The 20,666-nt window shown below is 39.3% G+C and overlaps 1 protein-coding gene and 1 long non-coding RNA gene across 16 annotated transcripts in view; one reads left to right on the forward strand and one right to left on the reverse strand.

The window, feature by feature from the left end:
- The window catches only part of RBFOX1 (RNA binding fox-1 homolog 1), a 1,119,677-nt gene that overhangs the window by 955,326 nt on the left and 143,685 nt on the right, over positions 1-20,666 (reverse strand). The window lies entirely within an intron of this gene.
- Positions 10,011-20,267, forward strand: LOC125334041. The gene is made up of 2 exons (XR_007207055.1): positions 10,011-10,190; positions 16,208-20,267. It is a non-coding gene; the product is annotated as an uncharacterized LOC125334041 (long non-coding RNA).

Genomic DNA, 20,666 nt, shown 5'->3' on the forward strand with positions numbered 1-20,666 from the left:
TGTCAAAATAATACAATGTGTTTTCCCTCATATTCTGCTGATGGATTTAAATCCAGTCTTTAAGAAATGGTAATGTTGTTTGGAAGATGAATCTACTTATAACAGACATATGATTGAAAAAATGATTTCTTTTCAGACCAGCAATTTAGAAAGGGCAGGTGGAAGATGAAATAAACTTAATGAAAGTTTGGAAACATAGCAGGACTGAAGGCAGTGCATCAATTCCTAAATCTCCAATCAAGAAGGTAACATCTTTAATAGCTTTTTAGAGCTCTGCCTCTCAGAGCTATAATCTTAAGTTATCCAGCTCATGCAGCTCCAATCTTTTCCAGTCTCACTTTTCTCCCCAGTGAGAGATTCTGAAATCCATTTATCCTCACCCAGTAGAATACTGTAGCTATAGACACAAAATATGCTGCTATCAAGGAAACAAAATGCAGTGGAAAGTTTTCTGATATATTTATTAACTCTTTAGTGTTCCTTTATTAGAGAAACAATATAAACTCATCTTCTACAAAATCCCCAAAGAATCAACATGGTTTGCCTGAAGTGTGTCATTGCAATGAATACTGTAAAAAGTTTACTTTCAGGGAAAAGGTGACTGTGTCTCAACTTTTTATGTAACAAAGAGCAACACAAACCAAATTCTGATTCTCTGATAACACACCCCATGTCCACCCTACTCAGCTGGGTCACATGCATCCCCAGAAACAACCAGGAGCCATTAATAAGCTCCTCAGCTGATCCCAAATTCTTCCAGGGACACAAAGTTGTACCCATACAGGGTACAAATCTTAGAAAGAATTATTGCTGCTATTGCAATGCCAACATCTTCAGCTGACACTAACATCTCCCTCAATATTAACATCTTAGTTAAAACTGGATATTCTGCTTCCTGCTCCTGCTGCTTCACCCGGTTTCAGAAGAAAAACAAGCTGGTAACAAGGAAGCACAATGAGCAGGGGAGCAGGAACATGCTCAAACACCATATTGTGAAAAACATGCTCACATTTCACCGAGTGACCCAAGAAACCTGTCTCAACATAGTCAGCAAGCAGAGAGAAAGAGCTGAATTCAGGGAGCACAGGTGCCTGAGCACAGTTCAGCCACCCTGCTGGGAATTGCTGCCATCTTCTAGGATTCAAACCTTCAAAAACCCAGAGCAGCAGAATTGCTCAGACACATGGCTGTCAGTCATGCTTTGGGGAAAATGGGATCTCTCCCAGAAGCTAGCATCAGTTTCAATTTTTACTCTCAATTTTTATTTTTACCCAGTCAATTCAACAATGAACAGAAACAAACTTCCCAAATTTCACATTTGGGTTCAATTTAATTAACAGTAGACTAAAGACTCTTTAGACTGAAGTCTGAAGTAATCAAGTTCCTTTAATTTTGAGAACCTTTGAATATAGTCTTATAAATTTTTTGCATTATCATAATATAAACATAAAGACCAGAGGAATGTACCAATCTTTACCAACAGTAGCTTCTCTATTGTCAACATTATAACATCCACAGGGAGTTGTAGTTAGAAGGTACAACATTAAAAAAGAAATATAACTTTTTGCAGTACAAAACTCTTGATACTTGAATTACAACAGAGCCCAACTTCCCAAAAGAAGCAGTGCTGTTACAGGTTCTATTCAGGAACTTCTTTTTAAAATACTGGGTTAACTCGCAGTTTGAATCATGATTTTTGACAAAACTGGGGAAAAAAACCACAGTCCACAGAAATCTACTTACTCACCCCTCTGGCCATCTTTAAGAGCCAAGCAGATGCCTGCTTATTATGGTATTGTACAATTGCAAAACGTCCAAATCTTTGCATATAACATTATAAAAAAAACCTAAGGAGACACAATTGTAAGCTCTGAACATTCCTAAAATGCTGAAATGTAAAAATACCTCTACAAAAATATTTTTCAAAATGCACTCGTAGGAAAGGAATCCAAATGCACAAATTTTTCACCTACAAGAAGGATTTAAGAACCTAGACTAGAAACCTGTCCATGTGTTTGCTGTAACATTACTGGAAACGGGAAAAAAATTAGGTTAAGTAATCTGCAGTAAAGTATGAAATACAGTTCTAACATTGCTATTTTCCCTTTTGAATTCTGTGTGAGAGGACACCAGTAAGAAGTTATCATTATCAACGAGACAATTATGACAATCCCTGGAAGTAATAACCTTTTATAAACATCTTGACACCGACAAGAACCCCTTTTTCATGCACAGAGGACTTGGGTAATAATGACAGATGCTGCAGTCAAGCAGAAATTCAGCATTTGTCTCAAAACTCCCATGGACAGGCCCTTCCTAAAAAACATGTTTTGGTGTGAATTTGGGTGGTCACATTTGCAGCTGAACTGGGGAGGCAAGGGGGACAGAAACTTCAGTGGAGGGCAGAAAAGCCACAAACACAAATCCTTTTCCCTCAGCTGTCACACGTGGGACTGGAGGGTTTTATGTGGACACAGCTGTCTGGAAAAGTAAAACCTGCAGAGCGTCTAAAGGCTCTGGCCAGCACTACTTTCAGGGCCCTGACTCTCTTACTGTTTCTCATTTAGCAATTATTTCTGATACACACACCCTTTCCAGTGGAACCAAAACTGTTCTACTCTCAAAGTCTGTTTTACTTTGCTTAATAGATTGAACAGCTAAGATTTCCTCCAGAGTAACACTTAAGAGCTGATTCATGTCAATGCACTACCTAAGTACACATCAAACTTGAAACTTTTCTTGCTAAAATTAAAAACAAGCTGTCCCATCAATATTTTATCATTTTTAAAGTTTTTTAAAATGACCTAATTTCAGAGTTCTCTACTTAAAATCATGGTAAAAGCAGAAAGTTCATATTTTAAATTATTTACAACTCTGTTAAAACAAAACCTTTTGAAAGGCACTGAAAAAATTTGGGCTTTTTATAGCTCTCCATTTTCCAGAGATTTTTATCCTTGTTTAGGATCAAAAAGCCAACAATACGATAAATTGGTAAACAAATAAATAAGTACCCCTCTACACATTTCTTCAACTATCCACAGATATACACTAGCAGATCTACATTCCACATCTTTCTGGGTTACCATGGTTATCTGCTTCCCTTACTTGTTTGAACCAGAAATTGAAAATCAAAAAAAAAAAAAAAAAAAAACCAAAAAACAAAAAACAAAAAAACCCCCCCACATTTAATCAGAAAAATACATATTCTGCTGCATCCTATAATTCCCTTCTCCATGGTAGCTAAAAGTATCAAGGCCCAAGGGCAGTGGGATTTCCATGCCCTGGACAGTTTAGGATTTTCAGGAGGGTCCATGGACACAGTGACCAACTCTGCTGTGTTTTGGAGCCACGTGGACACAGACCAGCGCTGCCCAGTGAAATGGCTGAGCAAGAATTTCTTAATTCTCGAACCCCTGAGGGAGACCAGCAGTGCACAGGCAACCACACGGCTTTTAATGCATGCAAATTTGCAAGGCATGATGCATTTAACAATCCCTCATCTGAGTAAGTTGTAAAGAAGCCAGCAGGAGCAATAATTAATTTACGTTAATAGCTCTCAGTGTGGTTTGTGTAGTGCAGGAGTTAAAAAATTAAATCATCTGGAGAGCTACAAGTAAGAGTTCACTGCACTACTTGCATTCTGATTCTCTGCAAACCTGTGGGTACCCAATCAGACCCCAAACTCTTGGTCCATTTAACAGAGAGCAAGAAGTGCTGACAGCAAACTCAAGTAACCCAGCAATGAGCCCAACAGGGGGAAACCTGCTTTCCATAGGCACTGAGCTCACAAGGAGGGAACGATTCCAGAGTGCCTCCTCATCATCCTGAGTGATGACCACTGATGGATCATCCTCATACAGTCTTTTGAAGTCAAAATATTGATGGCATCACAATGTGATACACCCTGTGTAACTGAATGGAATAATGCAAATTGATGTTGTCCTGATAAGCTTCGTGCCCTTCTAATGCCACCTTGAAAACTACAATAAGGACTATTCTTACATGAAAACATGGTCAGCATCTACAACAGATCTATCAGCTCTTGGTTTCAACTGTTCAGTCTCCAAATTTCATTTAGGTCACTTTTAGCTCCACCCTAATACTTTGGAACCAGGAGAAATATTTTCTTCTGATAAATGAAAATTATAATGAAGCAGAATCTATCTATAGATAGAGGACCCACAAAAATTATCTTAAATAATTTTATACAACCCATCACCTATTTTTGAGCCAGAATGTTTCTGATCATTCATCATTCTATTACTAGAAAAACATGTGACTCAAGATATGACTCAGCATGACCATTTATGAGCAAAGTGGTGGATTTAGTTCAGATCACTCAGTTTAAAGCAAAACAAGGACCCAATTTTGCTTATTTCCATTCTCCATGTGGCAGGCTGTGTTTTGCTTTCCACTGTGGATAATTCATGTAAGTGTCATTGTAATAGACACTATTTTCAGAACACAAACATTTTATATCATATGGCTGAATTAAGGAGGCACAGAAACTAATAGACTTTCTATCATATGGCAACAACTGCAGCAATCAGCAAGTTAAATGGAAACATTCAGTTGCTGCTTCCTAATGCAAACAATATGCTTACAATCTGTTCTACATTAATCACACTTACAGAAAGCTGAATTACAGTTTCCTTCCTATGTCAAATATTCTCTTAATGGGAGATAGAGTTAAAAGGGGATCAGTGGGGTGAAAATAAAAGATGTGACAAGATGGGGGCAGAGTTAGGTAGGTTGCTCTCAAGGAAAAATTATTGCAAAGCATCCACGCTAGAAGGGAAAGTAATGGTTAGATAATGTCTCCTGACTTGTCTTCTATTTCCTTTGTCTTGTGTGGATGAAAAACCGAGTGAGGAAACAGGTGCCAGGAGCGCTCAGCCTTTCCCAGCTGTGAGGGATGCTGAGCACACCTTCCTGGCCCTGCCAGGAATCACCTCAGCAGCTGCGTTCAGCTGTACACACCCCCCAGGGGAATACACGGACTTTTTTAGCAGAGGGAAGTACTTTACTGTGCTCCCCTCCTTTTACAACCGCTGTGCTTTAGTGGTTTCCCTGCTCTTGATGGTGGGAGCAGCAGGGGTGTTCAAGGAGCAATGAACCCAGCTAATTAATGACCTCAGGGGAAGGCAAACAAAACCCTTCTGGGTAGAGAAGTTTCAATTCAATCACATTTTCTACCTTGTCCTTAAAGAGTGGGTCTTTTTTTTTCTACTCCCTCTGCTCATTCAGGGTTTGATTTAATTCCCAGTCACCTCTCCCTGACACTCCCCATGCCACAGGGGCTGTGCAGGAAGGAGGAACTGCTGTTCACACATCACCATACCATGTCTCCAGGTGCAGGAGGATCTCAGGATCTGCTCCCTACCACTTTATAAACCCTGACTGCTCACACAATGGCATGAGTGAGCTTGAAAAATGTGTGAAATTGTGTCACAGACCTTTATTTGTTAGGCTTCATTTTACTGTGGCATTTATTTTATTTTTTACTTCTGCAAAGTAGTGTTTAAAGTGCCCCATGTCATGTATCTGCTGTATCCCTTCATAAGGAGTATCACAAATTTTCTAAGGTCTAGAATAAAGAAATTACTTCAAAGACATCAGGTACATAAGAAATAGAAGAATAGTAAGGGTTCTTGCTGGAATGCTGATCCATGTTTATTCGAGTCCCCTCTAAAGTGCCCGTCAGCACCAAAGCTGCAGCAGGCTCAGGTGCACACACCCCACAGATCTACCAGCACACAATTCCTCCTAATATTTTATCCCATGGGAAAGTGGTTAAGTCAGTGTTTTGTTCCAGTATTTCTAGGAAACCCCTGTGTGAGCTTTGCTGGAGCCATCCCTATCACAGAGGCACTGTGGAATGCCTGTGACATCACAGTTTCTTCACAGGTCTCTCACATCCAGAGAAAACCTCTCTTGGGAGGGAACTTTCTCCCAGAGGGATGACACCTGGACCTAAAATGGACAGGGAGCTGCACTTCAGCAGCACCCATGGCTGAGGAGCTGCAAGAGAAAGAAACATTGGTGGGGGTGTCATTAACCTCTATCTGCTCATGGATCCTTTTTGGTTTTCATTATGGAAAATGCACCAGTCACTAAACTCAAAGGCACTCAGTGACTCCTGACCAGGGGGACTCAGACAGCGAGAGGATTTGCTCTGTTGGATCTGCTACAAGCAGAAATAAAAACTAGCAACAGCTGGGAAGGTTGAGGGCAGCCTTAGCTGAAGTACTGCTGGGATTATGGAGTTTAACTTCAGCAGAGGAGTGAGGAAGACAGATAAATTTTAAGGGATGGGGCAATCTGCAAATTACCAAATATCACTACAGTCCTCTGCAGATAGACAAACTGCAAAACAGAAAGGTGAAAGCACTAAAAAATACTTAAGAGTGGGATCATAATGCAAACATATCCTTGTCTGTGACCAAATACGTTCATATTCCTGGGAAACAGACTGAATGAAATAACATGTAAGCTCACTAGAACCTCCTGCTTTCAGAGAAGTCTAATTTTAAAAAGCCAACATAAACAGGGTTTATTGCATTATATTAATAGTAATTTCAATTAGTGCTCCTAAAAGCTTCATGAAATTTTCTACCATACTGGAAAGGCTCAAAGTAGAAGAAGGTCCTACAGCTTCTGTGACATTTACTCCATGAAAAATTCTGGGTATTACTGTAGAGGATGCAGAGCGCAAAGCTTTAGGTCCAGCTAAAAGTCAGGCAGGAATATCCCACTAACTGTGGTGAGCAGCAACATACAGAATAATCACCAGTCCTGCCCATGAATGGATGAGAGGCAGAGATCAGTGGAACTCATGTTTACAAAATAAAAATTTCCGTAAGTTAATTTTTACTCCCCTGTAACACAAAAGGTCTTTGGCATATGGGTCAAGGTTTGATTTATAAAGTTTAAGTCAGAGCTGTACACTTTGGAAACCTAACTGAGCCTTATGCATGACAAAGAACTTCAGAGCTCTGGCACATCCCATGCAGAAGGCATCTGTATTTAAATGTCAAATAACTGAGAACATATTGCATCCATAATGAAGTTATTCAAAGGCTAAACTATTCTCACTGTTATGATATCTATATCTTGTCTGTTGTCTAAGTTTTAATTTACTAGAGAATCTTCTACCCCCTTTTTCTTTTGGAATAGACGTGATCTCCTTACAGTGGTATTAGAAATACAGTAAGAAATCAAAGTAAGATAATTAGATTCAAATGCCTTGTTGTATGATAAGAGGAAAAAGAAACTAAAATCGACATTAAAAAACATCTGCACTATAAACCATTACCAAATGCCAGATCCCACTGGCATTTTCCAGTGGAATAATGGATTATAAGGGGATTCTGCAGAAGACCAAAAAAATTGCAATGCTATAATCCATGATGGCCAAGAAAAGATAATTACTTTACTTTTTGGTGTTCATCTCATCATTAAATATATGCAGAAATGAGGACATGAACTAAATTTGTAGCAGGAGACTAAGCAAAAGAACTGAAATATGTCCTAGTCATTTGTGTTTCCTTTATCACACCAACCACTAAAATAGTACCCAGTTCTACAAATACAGCATTGTACATTTGCTGAAATGAATCACGTGGGGGTGAAACAGCATCATCTTTCTACTACTGGTTGCCCTGAAAGGAACTCTCTTTTCAGGCAAGACTAAGAAAGTTCAGCTTATCTAAAAAGCACTCGAGCAAGATCCCATCTTTCACTGCAAGAGAGCTGCAAGCACAGCATCCCCTGAGGGAATTGCTGAATTTATTCCCTGCACTGCTCTGGAGCCTGGAATTAGCACCTGAAGGCCTAATCTAAAATAAAGTAACAGTTATAGTCAAAGACTAATCCTTAGACCTTAAAGGCTGATTGGTGCCACAAGACACTGTTTTCCTCCAAAGGCTTTGCACTGGGAGACAGCTGCAGAGATGAAGCTGAAACCTTGCAGAGGCTTTGGGAAAGAAGGGGTGACACATTCCTGGTTTCCTGTATTCATCAGGGGAATAAAGGAACAGCTGCAGAGGAGGCCAAAGCATGGGACCAAACCAATTTAGCAGCATTAAGGGAAGTAGATTTTACACCATTGGGATAGAGCAGCAAGTTGGGAAGCAGCTGACAGAAAGAAAAGTTTGGGGGTTTTTGTTTGTTTTTTTAACATAGGTTAAGCATGCGGTAACCAAGTACTATGACTCGAAAGAAAGTTTTTAAAAAGCTATTCTTAGATAAGCTGCAAAAATTTTAGGTACATTTTTCACATAATGCTTTAAACTGAACTGCAAAACCTGATTTGACTTCCAAATGAGAAAGTACAACCTAGGTGAAAATGGCAAAATCCAAAGTCTTCCCATCCCTTTTACCTCTGCAAACCAACAGCACCTAAAGCACTTCAGTAACTCAGGAAAACCTGGAAGAAACTGGCCCTGCTCCTTCCAGTGACTCCTACCAGTCCAGGGGATGAGCCAACTCCTCCTGAAGCCTATTGAAATTTATCTCTCTGTTCAAATGCCATCAAATTAATGGGAACATTCCACTGCAAGTTCAGGCAATCCGGTCAAACAGCTGCCAGGGTCACGTGAGGTTCTGACCCACAGCTCACTGAAAGCAGTCAGCGATTTCCAAAGGCTTTGAATTTAACACACACAGAGTTGTTACGTCAGCTAATCTTCAGGGAAGGTTAAGGAAAGATCCATTCATCCCTACTATTAAATAAAATAAACAATGGGAGAAGTATCATTAGCAGACATTTGTTTCTGTCATGATCCAAAGCAAAGTAAATTGAAAACACACTTATTTTCAAACATGTTCTTTATCTGTTTCTTGGGTTTGTGCATTTCTAAAATAAATGTTTTACTTTAAGTCTTAAATTTCATTTTGTATTTTTATAATAGTTATATATATACCTTCTATCACATTCCTGTATTTCCTCAAAGTAAATATTAAACTAATTAATAAGAATCATTATAATGTTTTGCTTCTGGCAAAACCACTCTTTTTCAACACTGAACTCTTTAGTCTCTGATTAACAGAACAATTTTTATCATGTTTTTTTAACCAAATTCATTTCCAGTTTATATGAAGCAAAAAACCTGGCTACATTATTTGATTTTAGTGTATTAGCACACAACTTTTGTTTCACTTGGGAATCCTTGTGAAAAATAATGTGTCATTTTTCAGACAAGCAAAATAGAATTCACTAAGATTAAAAACTGAAATAGAAGATATATCCTTCTCTTCCATCTTTTGAAGTGTTCTCAAAACCTTTTCTGTCATATTGATGATCCACTTAAATTTTTTCATCTCAATCTGATTACTTTGTTCGCACTGCTTCAGAGATTAGCCTGAAAAAATACATTTTAGCCATACTGTTTAGCAAATGCCAAGAGCTCATCTTCATCACATCAGTGCTATGTGATTACTTACATCATATTTCCACAAGTAGAGGATTATACAGCTTGCTGTACAATACACTTATTTCACAATTACCAAAGGGAATTTTTTTTGTTGTTGTAGGAACCAACATGCATTTTTATCAACTGAGTTTACTAAAAGAAACAGTTGGAAAGAAAAAATGTCTGTATTCCTTTTTCCCAGTAGATGTAATTAATCATAAATCTCAGGACAGATGGAATTGTTGTAGAGGCTTGGAAATCTCCACAACACTTCCAAAGCCATTGCATTTGCTGTTTTGTGATACTGCAAAACAAACAAAAATTGCTTGGTATTCAAGTTCAATTTTCATGTTTATGTTTATCTGTCTACTCTGCCCTCAACATTGTCTGGTTTGTTTATTATTTGGCTTAAAGAATAGGCTTGACTGGGACTAGGACAGCTGTGTTTTCAGCATTGCCAATTGTCTGCAGTTTAAAGTGCTCAGACTTGATCCACTATTGTATTGCTGGTCCACCATGAATATTAGGACAGCCAGCTGCCACCACTGCTTGTTCTCATTTTTTCTACCCTTATTTCTCTATCTGCCTGCACAGCCCAGCACAGCACCGACTTCTAGTTTAAATCTGTGATGGTCAGAGTTATTTCTGCTGCAAATTGAATGGCCAAGGTCTGCTCATTGAGGGTGGAATGAATAATGCCCTGAACAGGCCTGAAGATATTTTGCAATGAGCTTCATCTTTCATCCCTGTGCAGTCAGATGTGCTCCTGCAAACTGGGTGAGTTTTTTTTGGTCTTCACCCCATATCATCCATGAGTCAGTCCCTTCTAGCAATGCAACATCAGGCTCAGATCATGATACTTTTAAAGATCCATACAACTGCCTCGCTATTATAAAAATTGAGCTGATCAAAACCAAAGCATTTTTTTTCATCATTTTCAGGACTTGCTCAGCAATTTTGATCTTCCAAAGCTCTTAAGTAACATGAAGGGACTACAGAAACCCAGGCGAGATGGAAGTCTAACGAGAGCCTCAGAGTTTTTAAACCTGCCTAATGCAACCCCTGGCATTTGCACTGCACCTCCCTGAAATGCTGTGTCCTGGTCCTGCCTGGCCACCACATCAGCAGCTCCTGTATCACACCTGAGCTCAGGCCATTTACCTGGACAAGGCAGGCAGAACGCTGATTTACTGCATGCTCCCCCTTCCATTGTTCCCTATTTCACCAGCACAGTGCTGCCTTGTGCAGGGTTTAATCATCCCTCTCCCTCCAATCATTCCACTCTGAAGAACATTCAGGGTATTTCCATTCACATACGAAATAATTTCCCCTGATTTAAAAATAAAATATTAAAAATAAAACCATCAAATTCTAAAACCAACCAGGGCCTGGAAACCTGGCAGTTTCTCTTTAAATATTTCACTAACGTATTCATTGATTAAAGTATTTCATACCCAATTCTGTGCAATCAGCAGAATTACCATTACTCATCGCATCACTCACTCTGAATCACAAAATGCTACAGCTATGAAAAGATTAAATTTGTATTGGCTTTTAAGCATTAATACTAAAATAAACACTTCAGCAATAAACATGTCAGCTAAGTGGCACTGCAGTCCATTCCATAATCTGAGGGAAAATAAACGCTCGTGAACTGTTTTCTATATATCAGAGGAGTTAAAATTACAGAACTTTCTGTTCATCTGCTTTTACATTAAAACTGAGAGTCGTGGAATTTTTTTCCAAAGTTTAAGTCTGTCAATTCCATTTCAGTGATAGATGTCAGCACTTTTAACTTAGCCTTAAGTGAGTTTATTAAGCTTTAAAAGAAAAAAAAAAATGGAAGTTCTAAGGACATGCTGTCTTTACTTTTTGTTTGCCTGCCTGTCAGAAAATCCTACCAGGTTACCTGCGTGAGGACTTCCAAATTTTATATTAAAACATTTGTTCAATATTTTAAATCAGATCATTTTAATAATTTGAAATTTGACAAAGAAATATACACTAAAGGAATATTAAAATAAAATTCCTCAAGCAATTTAAGTTATTTATGTCTCTTTTGATATTAAGGTACCCAATTATTTCTGAACAACCTGGTGCCAGTAAAACATCAGAAACCTAACAGCAGTGTTGGAAATACAAATCTGTAACAAAAACTGAGGTTTGAGAAGGTCGTTCCATCAGCGGTATTAGAATTAAATCTTTCAGGAGAGAAGCTACTTTAGATCTTCAGTCAAATACTGAACAAGGACCGTAGCAAAGCTATGTAAGCACAAAAAAAATTATTCTTTCCATTTCCCTGCTGTGGAAAATGAAAACCAAGAATCCTCTCCTATAACAGGATCATTCCCTGGGTTATTTCCTTAAATGTTCCCTGAATTCAATTGTTGATTCTAATCTAACCTTATTATTTCGGCTCCCAACAAATCCTTAACTAAAATGTTTACAAGATGGAGAGCATACATTGTTGCTAATTAATTTACAGTTACTTAGTTTGAAGTTAATTACATCCTCAGTCAGGACAACCCAGTTCACTACTACCAATTTACCTCAATTATTCAAATGGATTTAATTGATTTTTAATGCGTTACTCAAATGCAAACATAGATTGAGCCTGATGTTTTCCTTTTGCAAAAGAAACCTTTAGACTGCTTATGTTTTGCATAACTTTGTGAAGACTTTTCTTCATTAAAAATGACAATGACAGTCAACTTTAAATTAACTCGTCAATAAAATGCCCTTTTTTCACATTTCAGGCTCAAAACCCAACCTTGCAAACAGCCAAGTACTTTCAGCAAAGGTTGCAACAGTCTCAGAGCACCAGCTTTCCTCCCTAGTGCTTCTGAACTTTTTCTGGTTTGCTTGTCTTGGGGGTTTTTTGTGGAAGAGAATAGATTTCCCATTGGGAAAAAAAAATTGTGTCTAGGGAATAGGAGTGTTCTGAGCACAGCCATGGACTCTGCTGACAATTCCCCACAGCAGCCTGCAGAGCAGATCCAAAACCAGTCCCCAGAAGCTCAGCAGGGGGCAGCGTTAGGTTTCTAACTCTGGAGAAATAAAGAAATACTCAGGTGGAACCTGATTCCAATGTCCAGCTCTGCTGATGACTCAGATAAGCCCCATTAAATTAATTCTATTTTATTATGCCAAAGTTCTCATTTGCAAATTGAAGATAATTTATGGAGCAGACCGAGATCCTGTGATAAACAGCCCTGAAGAAGAAGAGAGTGCTACTGTTGATGAATTAGCTGTGGCAACACATCCTTTAAAAACAAAAACAAAATAAAATAAATAAGTCCAAGTGACTCTAGAAACAGCATTGCATTTCCCATGATTTGCATTAGCACTTTGATCCAACAAACTCTGCATTTCTTTAGAGGGAACAGAACAGCTTGTCTCCACACTCTATTATAATTACCACTAAACTGCACTGGAAACTTGGCAATTTTGAATTTCATAACACCCATGACTGATGCTCCTAATTAATACTATTGTTTTTCTCCTCTGGCTGAGTTTCCTGAATGCCAACCTGCATAGCATAGACTGAAAGCAGATATTAAAAAAAAATAACATCAATGTTAATCTCTAGCACAAATACATTAAATGCCTCAGTAACACACACAGGAAAGGACAGCATTCCTATAAATAATGGATCATTGCAGCCTGATAATCTTTATCCTCCTTCACTAATAAGATGATAATCTTTCTCCTCCTGTGTCCTTGCCTTTGAATTTCAGTGCTGCAGCGGCTGAAGTGCATTACCAGCTCTCCTTGTCATCTGGCTTTGAAATCTGTAAATAAAAGAACCTTCCAAAAGAGGAAAACAAAAGCAGCCTAATGAAGATACAATGCAGAATGCTCTGCTGCATTAGGCCCTGATTAATTCTTTTTACTTTTTGTCATCTGAGTGTAGATCTGAAGCCAGGAGAACTCATAAAGTTATGTATTTGGTTCGTGCTGCTTCACTGGGGAGACAGCTCTAATCTGCAGCAGAGATCACAGATCTCCAGGGTATCCCAGCCTCCTTCCAGAGGCACAATCAGCATATTCAAAAGCAGCAGCAGCACCAAGCTGACATCTCTCCACACTTCAATCAGGAGCAGACCTGGGCTTTATTTCTCCATTGCTCTGTACTGGAGAGGATCTGTAAAAATAGTAACTGTTCCTGACTTCATGGCCAGACATTGTGTGGCAGGATAAAAATATTTAATTCATTAAAAATTCCTCTCATTCGAGAAATACTAAAGTGGCATTTCTACCTTTCATTTGAAATAAGATTTTTGATGCAGGTGGTGGGGGAAAAAATCATAGAAAGGAAGAAAGTAGGATAATGTGAAAAGCAAATTGACTATTAGAGGTGCTCTGAAAACTATTTTATTTATAAATACTATAGTGGTTTGGTCTCCCAAACAGGCCAAAAGCCCCTGATATTTAAGTTGAACCCAAGGCATCCTACAAACCCATGATGTCTCACTTTGGCAGTCCCAAGGCTGAATAAAACAGAATCATTTTACTGAGATTGGGATGTAGAAAACAATCTGAACTTGGTGTGGCCAAGATCAGTTAGAAATCAGCAAAGCTTTGCTTTGATTTCCCACAGACTTCCAGCAGCCCAGATAGTAACACCTCTAAGTTTTAGGTCCAAATTTTAGAACAATTGGTTATGACACAGTTAAACTGAAATAAAATGAAAAACATCATAATGGTGGCTGTACCTTACACATTCCACATATTGATCAAAAACATTTGAAGTAGAATATTCTACATATAAATTCACCATACAAAAACATGTAGCTGATGTGCTTAACCAACTGTATTTCTTTTCTAAATTGGACACTTCAAGTTCTGTCATCACAGACCTCCCAGGAAAAGAAATCTGATGGAACTTTCACACCTGTCTCTTAGAACTCATGATGTAAAGAGTTAAATAAACTTCTAGCTACAGTGAACTGGCAAGCACTGTAAAGCATTTAAATACAGAGTTAGAGATTCAGTTTAAATGTTGGAATTGTATATGGAAATCTCAGTGTCTCCTGTTTCTAACTCTGCAGATTGCTTTCAAATGTCTCACTTCCATGAGAAACAACAAAACCAAAAATAGATCATCAAGGCTTGGAAATGCCATTCAGCAGCGGATACAAGTGTGGGAGCCTGTTGAGCAGCAGCACTCAGATCCCAGTGCATGTGTGACTGATTGCAGAGCCTGTTCTGTTGGAGGCTGAGCACAAAACGTGGTGGGCTTTTTTCCTTTTTAGCCCATGAAAATGTTAAAGGTATCAACATGTGTTTGCCTACTGAATTTCAGCAAAACATCAGAAATTTCAATGCACTGAACTTGTCGCTTTAAGTCAATCATGCTTTGTTAAATAGTTTTGATATGCTTTTGACTTCTATTTCACTTTTATGCGTATCTAAATTGAACTGAAATTTCAAAATAGAATAATTAAATCAACTTGAGGAAAAATGTACCAGTTTGAAAATACTCAGACTAAAGTGGGTACTTTCACAACTTCTAAAATTTACTTTAAAGCATTCTGAGTTGCAAGTGTCACTGGGGCAAGTTCTCTATTGTTTATGGTTTCAAATTCTGAAGACTGTTATTTTTTGTTAAAATGACTTTACAAAAATTCCTAAACACGTCCTTTTGCTTCAGTTTCAAACCAAATAAGTAGGAAAATGCCAAATGCACTTATAGTCCTGGTCCCTGCTTTACCCACAACATTGCAAATATCAAGCACCTACAGATCTTGTTTTGAACACTCTCCTTTTTTCACAAGGTCATTCAGTCAGTACAACACTCAAAGACCAAAAGCCTCCACATGTCAGAAGCCTTTTTTTTTTTTTTTCTTGTCTGCAATGTCATCTCCATCAAAGTCTGCAAAGAGCTTGGAAGAGGCTCTCGTCCCTTTGCAGCCCAGCATTTTGTGGTGTGTGGTTTGAGAAAAGCCTTTATCAGGGAAAGAGTCACAAAAGATTTCTTTATGAGCCCCATCAAATTCTGTGCTTCGTTATTAGTATGTTCCTCGAATATTGAATATTTCCCTTGTAAAACTTTGACAGGCTGGAGCATATGGCAGTTCTAATGATCTTTGTCTTCTACCCTTCACCTCATGACACCTTTTACCCTCCCACTCCCCTCTTGATACCCGCACATCCTCAGTCCCTTTGCTGTGAATTCCTCTGCAAGGCTCAGTGCAGCTGACAGCAGCCTCTCTTCTCATTCTTTGGGCTATGAAGTGCTGTGGGAGATGCACTTCTCCATGGCTGAGACAGCCTGTCCCTGCAGACCCCTTTGGTGACTAGATCACAACAAGACTGACAGACGTGACACCAGGGACAAAGACATCTATTTTTATTGGGTTCTGGAGAAAATATTTATAATTCAAAAGTATTCTTTTTTGAATTGGTTCTGAGACAGACACCAGACCCTGTGCCCCAGACTTTATTGGTTAAAGGACTTCAAGACAGTGAAAGGCCAAATTAGAACTATATAGATATTTAGAACATAATTAAATGATTAAACAAACCATTAACAACAAAAATACTAAACCTCCAGTGTTTCAGCATCTGCTCCTTTTGCCCTTTCTGCTTTTCTCTGGTCTTCTCCTGGTTTTGTTTTCTCTTTGCATCTACTAGTTCTGACACGATTCCTTACTTAGTGTATTTATTCGAAGGTATATGAGGTATAGGCTTCTTTTTTTCATTTTTTAAATCTTTTGTCATTTGTCTTCTCTTTAAAAAAGGACTGACTGTACTTATGAAAATGCCTATATTTAAATGCACACTGTTTTCAGGACTGGTTTGGGACATGTCCTTCCCAAAAGAAGATGTGAGATTACAGTGTGTCCTGGATAGATGCCTGGGGAAAAGCTGCAAAACTAAGGAAAAGGGTATCATGTGGAAGGACAGGAAATTCTAACCCAGACCAGTGTTTCACAAGAGAAAACAGATTCAGTAAAATAAGGAACTATTCTGGAAATACAGCAATTCTTTCAGGAGAGTTTCATCAATGGATGAAAAAAAGAGGAGTAAGAAAAGGTTTCCATTTTCAGAGAAAACTATTGTTTCTCAATATTGCAGTGCTGGCTGTATAGAGAAGAGACCAGGCCACAGGTAAACCTGTTCTAACTCTGGGAAGAAGACTTAAGAGTTCCATGAAGATGGCAAGAAGTTTCTCACTTATATAACATAAAAAGCACCTCCAGCTGATAAACTGATACTGAAGAAGAAACACAGCAGGGAAACAGTAAAAGGAAGAATTTTTTTCAGGGATTCATGAGAAATAAAACCATCAAGGGAGAAGGAGTACATGGACCCATAGGAGATGACCAGTACACACCTAAATTATAAAAGAGCACTACCAAATAACAAAAGGATCCCAGTAAATATCAGTACATATCTGACATTATTCTACTTGCTTCACAGGAGGAAAAAAAGGAAGGAGGGGAATATAAAATCCTACTTATTCCCAATTAGAAATCAAGATTTAGAAGGCCAAATCTTTTTCTCAGCAAATGCGTATAAATCTGGGGTTAATCTGACTGCCAGACAGACATTTTAACAGCACACTTCCCCAAACAGCAATCATGGCACAGTAACTGGCACCTTCTCTCAGAGACACTGCAGATTACCTCAGAAATCACCAGCAGAAAGCAATGAAGCATGAAATATATGACCCTCCAGGTGAACATTGCCCTAACTCAGAGCCTCGTTTGTAAGCTAAAAATGTACCATACAGGCTTTTTTATGGAGACTAACATTTAAAATGCTAATGCAAATGGCATGGAGGGAAACATGCACTTTGAACACACAAGGGCATCCTCAAAATTCAGGGACATTACTGCCAGTCCTTTTGGGAGGTGTGTGATGAACCTGATGTATGTGTTAAAACCAGGATCTGCCGCACTAAGTCATGTTGAGCTTTGTTCACCTTCAACCAAACCCTCTGATTTCTTACCTACTCTACTTCAGATATTTGCAGATCAGGTTTTAAGCTCTTCCTTCTCTATAGAATGCCCGTTACCATTCTGTTCCCTTTTGCCTGGGCTTCAGGCGAGCAACACGTATGATCAGCTTGGTATCTCTCCCATTTATGTAATTAATCTATATCATCATCGTTCTAGATATGTCTTAGCCTCAGCCACCCTTACAGGCACTGTTTGCATCCCAGGGCATAATTTGTGACAATGTACAGATGCTTGTTTTATCAGTTTGGCTTCAAATAGTCAATTTGAACATGTTCTGTGTATGGTGTGTGTAAAAAAGTAATGTAATGAAACCTGGTTAAAAAAAAAGGTCTGTTAGCTGTGAATACAGCAAAGAGTTGAGAATACAAGCTTGCTCCACAGTGGGACAGAGCTTCTGGGACATGAGAGGCATTACTTCATTTCTATTTTAAGTCCCGTGTGAGTGCCAGTTACGATAACAAAGGCTGATGGTCAGGTGTGAACCACCACCACATTCAGCAGGGGTTGATTCAGGAGGCTGCACTGTGTGACATGAGAGTCAAACACACTCTGCTTGCAAAACAACTGCACTTTGGGGAAGAATTGGGCTTTAAGAATTACCCATTCAATGGATCCCTTTGCAAGCATCCATTTCTAAAGAACCTAGAAGCAATTGTGCCGATAGGGATCATTTCTTCTGTGTTCAACACTACTGAAATCCTTGCTGCCATGGGAATTCTGGTTCTCCATGGCTGATCACAAGGGCAGTGGTAGTGTGGGTATCTCTACTCATGACAAGAGACTGTTAATCCTGAAGGGTTCAGTGGTTTCACTACCCTGAGAGCCAGAAGGAAATGCATTCAAGAATTCAGTACCACAAACTGGCAGATAAATCAGCTAGAGCTCCTGATTCCCACTTGGAAAAAATAGAACTGTTTGAAAGCCCTAGTTAAGATTCTTCTCCTAACTAAGTTCATCATCAAGAGAAATATGATCACAACCATCAGAAATACAGACCACAATCTCTATATTCCCTGGTTGCAAGTGACTGACCTGAGCACTCACCATTCCACACAGAGCAGAGAGAGGTCTCAGCCGATGGCCTGAGCTGCTGCACTGCTGCTCCTCAGCTCTTCTAAGGAGAGCCACATTCAGTTTTCACCTACAGACATTAAGCCCAGTTTTTTAATGGACTTTGAGGCATTGCTACTATAAAAGTAGGCCAAGTGTATCAGGGGATCTAAATGCAGGTCTGTTCCCTCTCAGGAGCCAGGCCTGAAAATTTTCCCCATTGCTTTTCCTCACATCTCTCATAGTACATCATATAAACACACCCTAAAGTGGTAGAACTGCTTTAGAATTAAAGACAAAAATCTCTGCTCTCTTGTTCATGCATTGTCCAATAACCACAAACGGTTCTTATTCTATTCATTTCATGAATGGGACCATGCCCAGTTCAGAAAAATGCTGTAAATAATTAAAACTCACAACCCAGCACCCCACATAGCCTCTTTCCTTTTTTCCCCTCCCTCCTGACTGTCAGCTGCTGGTACAGATGTCACTCCCTGATAGGTGTTTTCATGAGCCCCTCAATGAGTATCTGCCCACAGATGAGACACTGTAGAGGTGACTGTACAAATCCAGGCTTTGGAAGCACAAGAGGCTACAGGAGATTCCGCGACTCCCTACACATCAGTTTAGCCAAGGATTGTTCCTAGCAACTTTATCTGTATTCTTTCTAATAAAATAAAAGAATAAGCTGAACAACTCCATTTTAAACAGTATGTGATAACATATTAAAGAGGGATACAGAACTCAACCTTACAGCAAGGAGAGATCCCTGGTATGTAAGGAACTGATGGGAACAGGCTGTCTCTGGCATGGGACAGCCTATCCTTCCCTCTGGTCCCCATACTTCCCCACTGAAACCCACCAGAGAACCCATTCCTCCTGCAAGGCTGCTCCATGAAATTGTGTGCCCAGCCAGAGCTACGTCACAGGACTGACATAAACCACCTCAGCAATAAAGACTTTGCTTCGAGGCTTTAGGGAAAGTGGCATCACTGGAATGAACTAAGAGGTGACAAGTTAATACCAAATCTACATCATTCTATGGAGCAATAACTCACCCTCTGGCCTTGCTCCATTTTAACCTGTCATCACTCCTTAAACTTCTCCACCACTGTAAGAGAGTGAGAATAAAAAGCTCTGTACCATTACAGCAACAGCTTTAACAAAAAGCAATGGGGTTTCAAGATTACCTCTCCCAGCATCTGAAAATGCAGAGATAATTGAGCCTGATTTTCTTCAAAGCTCTCCACCCACTAATAAGGTCTAACAGATTCAGCCTTGAAAATTTAACAACAGGTGCCTTTGCACGAGAAGGCTGCACTGCACAGGCACAAACAGCACCTGTGACTATCTCTTCCTCAGGAATGTTAAAGAAGGCCTCACTCTGCTCCCTGCAGCAACAGCTGCCTTGCTAAATAAAGAAAGAAATTATATTGCCTAATATTTACAGCTTGCCTAGGCCCTGGCCTCGACCCCAGAGCAGGAGTTTGTTTCTATCCCAGTTATTGATTCATTCTCATAACACACCCACAGTTCCCAGTTTTGGGGTTTAACTTACAGTGTTTGCTGCAGGCTCGTGGGAGAATCGACCCTTTCTCAATCCCAACCAGCACATCAAGAGACAAAGAGATGCCAATCAATAGTTAGAGTCTCAGCTTAGTAGCTCTCATTGCTAGCCATCACTGCTTATTTTCATGCGCTTAAAAAAGAAACACCTAAATGGTGAATTACATGATCTGGAGTTTGTCAATACGTGATCTAATAAACTGTATTACACTTAACAAGCCAAAATTTATAAAATGTATTCTTTGATTTAATAAACATGCTCTAAATCACAGATAATGTTCTTATAAATCCTTTAATAAAATATTTTGACCACTTTAATTATAAATGACACCAACACAATAATAAGGTGTTGAATGTACCCAATTTTCCTAAAGAAAGCTACATCCATGACTCCCAAAATGCACCCCAGCAGTGAGAAGACTCTTGCTCAGGCTGCCCAGGAGCAGTGGCAGTGTCGGGGTGGTTTTGGGTAGCTGTGGCACTGGCAGCCCCAGCTCGGGGAGCTGCAGGGGCTGAGCGCCATCAATCAGAGCCTGTTTGCTGCAGGAGGCAGCACAAGGAACAGCACTAAGCATTTTTCAAAAATGAATAACAACCCAGGTACCTGGCACCTGCGTGTGACGTGAAGCATTACAAACAAATGAGGAGTAATAGAGCTTACTGGGCATAA

Source organism: Corvus hawaiiensis, chromosome 16 (genome assembly GCF_020740725.1).
Source record: "Corvus hawaiiensis isolate bCorHaw1 chromosome 16, bCorHaw1.pri.cur, whole genome shotgun sequence".
Classification (NCBI taxonomy): Eukaryota; Metazoa; Chordata; class Aves; order Passeriformes; family Corvidae; genus Corvus; species Corvus hawaiiensis.